We start from the raw sequence: 4,692 nt of genomic DNA on the forward strand, positions 1-4,692 counted from the left end.
GAGAGAGAGAGAGAGAGAGAGAGAGAGAGAGAGTGTCAGGGGAAACTCTACCCTGTGCCACAGTGTGACAGCATGGATCAGATTTACCTCTGTTTGTTCAGTGGCCATCCAGAAATATGCAGGAATCTGAGAACAGCGGGCGACCTAAGGCTGACTGAGCTGAATCTGCGAACTGCTCCTGAGAGACAAATGGACAGAGAGACAGACAACTAGATACCCAAACATCCTCAATTAAAGAAATGTGTTAAATTCCACAGTGTATGTCACCATTTCTTGTAATGTCATCGCAAGTAATAGTCAGGATTTTATCTTCAGTTTGGTGAAATGTCTTAAGCTCTGCAGGACACGAGAGAGTGTGAGTTCTGTAAGTGTGTGTGAGTTTCGGTGCATCCTTCCCGGATGGTACGTCTCACTGCTGGTCATTATTACAGTCTGTCATAGTAATTAAGAGGAAGACAAAACAATGTGAGCAGCATTTCAATGCAGTCAGGTGTGGCTCCTAGGGGGCCAGACACTTCCTCCTTAAGAAGTCAGTATGAAAACCTTATTCTTTAACTGAGGACATTAATCAGTATCAGTAATGCGGCAATTTGACAAAGGTTGAGCTGATGAAAAGCATGTGCATCTACATGTGTTTTAAGAGATATCATTATATGATTTATTTAGGTGGAAAGTTCTTCAAGAGCCTCTGTAGTATTTGTTATTAAAAGGTCAGTTAAAAGGAATACCAGAATTGTCATATAAATTGTAATCTATTGAGAATGGCTGATAAACCGGGCTGGTTAAACTAAAAGCAAGTGTGGGAAAAAGGAAACATTTCACTCAAGACCAAATACCCAAAAAGGATATTTGTTTTTTATGGTATGATGAAATTAAGGGTTAACCACAGTGAATACACATCTCAGAGCAGGGTGGTGGTTCCATTTAGCAACCAATCCAATTTGTGTGCTTTGTTTTAAACATGAATATGTGTTTTTATGATATGCTCATAAATTATTAATTAATAAACTTCAAGTAGAATAGCTGTAGGAAGATACCATTAGTTTTTCTTAAAATTAGGAGATAAATGAAACAGGCTTAACACAGTAAAATCAAGGTGTACAACATATTTTAAATCTTTGATAATTTACAGATCCTCTATGATTATTATGATGGATGACAAGGAAACCAAGAGCCTGATGGTCAAACAACAAGGACCTTGGACAAGAGATAACATCAGCTGTTTGTGAACGCCAGACCAAAATAAAATCAGCGTCCAGGGTTCAGTAGACGGCCGGAAAAAGATCACAGAGGGCAATGACGATCTTTGTTCTGACTGAAGTCACATATTTTGGTCATGTTATGCTAAATTTTATATCTCTGTCACAAGTGAGAACACTCCTTCCACTGAGGAAGACCTTGGGATGTGGTTGAAAGTGATGGAAAAAGCGGTTTCAAGGGAAACTCTTATCATTCAGGATTGGAATCAGACAGATGTCATCACAAGGCAATCTTGTAATTAAGTAAATGTGTCTTTGACTTGGCATACACAGTGCACCAAGAATAAAAAACACACACAGGATGTTAAAAACACACTTTTCCAACATGACTGAGAGGTGGCCTGGTTGCCACATTCATATCAAGCAAAACGTCTTATGTAACAATAACGAGAACGAATGTGGTTATTGGGACGTGCAAATCGTTATACCACAGCATTAAGGGGTTTTGTCCCTAATTATGGCCATTACAACTGATTACAAGAGCAGGGTTAATAAACAGCTGCTGGTCCAGTAGATCCACAGCAAAGTTTGTAATTTCTGTCTCACACGGGAGGGACAGAAATTAAACATGGCAAATGTTCCACACGTTTACACAGCAGACTCCTCAACCTGACACCCGGACACCCCATGAGTTGTATGTTAAGTCAATTTCTTCCCTGCTGCTTTAAGATTCTGTGCACACAAGTCACCTCATACCAATAACAATCAAAGGGGCTAATGTTTGATTTTGATTAATCCAATTTAAAACCTGAAGAGATAGTGTAGGTCTCAAATTGAAGCCAATCTATAAAAAAGGTGACTGACTTGATAACATTAGCTTGGCGTTGGATACACACATTGGAAAGTTATATGCAAATCTTTTCTAGGAAATAAAATCCTTTCTCGGCCCCCTGGAAATACTGCCATGTGCAGGTGTTGTCTTTGTAAATCCACGTGTGCACGTATGCATCCTTGCTTTGTTGTCAGAGTTGGACATTACCTATGATTCAGAGACGTCTATGCTGCCGGTCAGCTGAGGACAGTGATAGTGTTTTCTCCTTATCTCTGTGGGTGGTTTTTTGTCCGGATTTTAAAAGACATCTGTTATGAAGCGCAGTAGCATTCCTCTTAGCCCTGAAACCCTGATAATAACCCTCTGCCTGTCAACACGAGATCATCTATCGGTTGAGGGAAGATGGTTGGTAGACTAGGTGGGTGGTGGCTGTGGTGCAGTGCTGACATTTATTCTCATTCACACCTAAAGTGGAAAACAGGAGGGATAAAAAAAGATGGGGAGAGACAAGTTACATCACTGTTTTACTGTGTGAGATGCATTCATTAAGTTCATATTGCTCCTGTCATGTCAATACCTTACGTATGAGTGTGCAGGGTAATGCATGGTAAAGAAAATCACAAACATGAAATGGACGGGGGAGGCTGACGGGGGTGACAGGCTGATAACAACACAGCGTAGCAAGGGAAAAGTGAGGGTGAAAAGGGTCAGAGTAAGAAGCTGTGTGACAACAAGATTGTTGTGATAGAATGCGAAATATTTCTCCTTGAGTCAGCCATAAAACTTTAAGAAAGGCAGAGGTGGAGGTTGCGTCAAACATTTCAGCTGTAATGGGTTATAAAATGGGCTCAGTCTCCATCTCTGCCAAAAATCATTGTCCTCATCCTTGGGGGAGGTGACGGGGAAGGCGTGGTCACCTTTAGTCCTGCTGCGAGAAATGACCTTAGGCAGGTACAGACTCAAGCATGGAAATTACAGGGTTTGAGATACATACGCCATTTACAGAGGCCCCAAAGGCACCCTTAGCCTGTGTACAAGCAGCTCTCCGTATTCTACTTTATTGGCATTTGACTGGTGACTGTCTCTTCAGCCAACTGTAAAATGCAAATTTTCCTTTTACTTCCAAGGTATTGTTAAAGCAAATGTTTACCCAACATACAAAAAAACACATTCTTACTGCCCTGTCTAACCATACAGATCACTTTGGTTTTATTTGCCCCGATTTTTAAGATCAAGACACCTCAGTACAGGTGTTTACGGTGCTTATAGTGTTGAAAAGTTAATCTTAAAAACCACAACCACGATCTTTTTCTTTAAAAAATGTGATTACATTTTGTGAGCACCGCATAAGAATGTCTATTCAGCTTCATAGTACGGGGTGAGGGCAGTAATCTCAGAAGCAGACAACTAGAAATCAGAACAAGTCAAACAAAACTTTTGTACGGCTGGATACAACTAGCAGTCGTCTTGAGACCATATGACTTATAAAATAGGAAATAGCACATACAAATATTCTCTTACAAATAGAAAGATGAATTACTAAAAAATAAAATGCACTCATGCTTAATTCAATACACCCAGTTTTTTTTGCCTCTACAGCCTCATTCAGGGCTCTATTTTAACAATCTGAAATGCAAATATCAAACGCCAAGCGCAAGTGGGTGGATCTCAGGCGCTGTTGCTATTATAGAGATCAACAGTCCCACCCCTCCTCCCAGAGACCTTGGGTTCCGGAAGAAAATTTCCCATTCATTTCTTCCATTGACGTATGGAAAAATCCGTACATACATTTTAGACCATACCTTAGGCTAACCAGCTACCCCGTGACTGGTGGAATTACAGGTAATGAAGTACTCATCCAAGACATCGCAAATAAAGAGACATTTATCTCAAAATAAGGTTAGTGCCCGATGAACTTTTGGCATCTATATGAGCGTATACAATCGCTTAGTCATGTGGTAGCTGGTTTTAAGTCTACCATCAACAGTTACAATTTCATGGCTTGTATTCCATTTGTACATGGAGAAGTTGCATTGTATTTCTAACTTCCGGAACCCACTGTTGAGCTCAATACCGGTGGGTTAAAGGACTCTTGTACCAGACACAAATCTAAAATGGGTTGGTCTGAACTATCTACATTACACATAGGGGTTGTTTGAGCGTAACATGCCATAAACCAATCAGAGCGTCATTTCACATTCCCTTTAAAAGCAGGCATGCTTGTAACATGGCGGATTGCTATTATAATGGTGGATTTGCTAGGTGCACGCCGGAAACGTTTACAGCCGAGGAGACCGACGTTTGCTATTAATCTTTCTTTTTGACAAATTGCAGGCTACATAAAGAAATATCACAAAAATATACTTTCTGATGTTTTGGGCTCACTCTCACTGAATCATAAGGTTATTAATGCATGGTGATATTTTTGCAATATAGTCTAACATTAGACTGGGATTACCTAGACGATGCAGCTCTTCTGTCTCTCCTCTGCCGTGCTGCTGCTGGGGCATTTGGGTTTAGTGGCATCGGCCCATGCGTTTCAACATCACATCTCCTTGAATCCTCTAATGGTTCCTCATTTATGTCATCAACACATCCATGATTCATGGAAATCTTGTGTAAAACAAAATCATATTTTTCCTTGTATTTATGTATGGTTTG

The sequence above is a fragment of the Etheostoma spectabile genome, chromosome 18 (assembly GCF_008692095.1).
Source record: "Etheostoma spectabile isolate EspeVRDwgs_2016 chromosome 18, UIUC_Espe_1.0, whole genome shotgun sequence".
NCBI classification, from domain to species: Eukaryota; Metazoa; Chordata; class Actinopteri; order Perciformes; family Percidae; genus Etheostoma; species Etheostoma spectabile.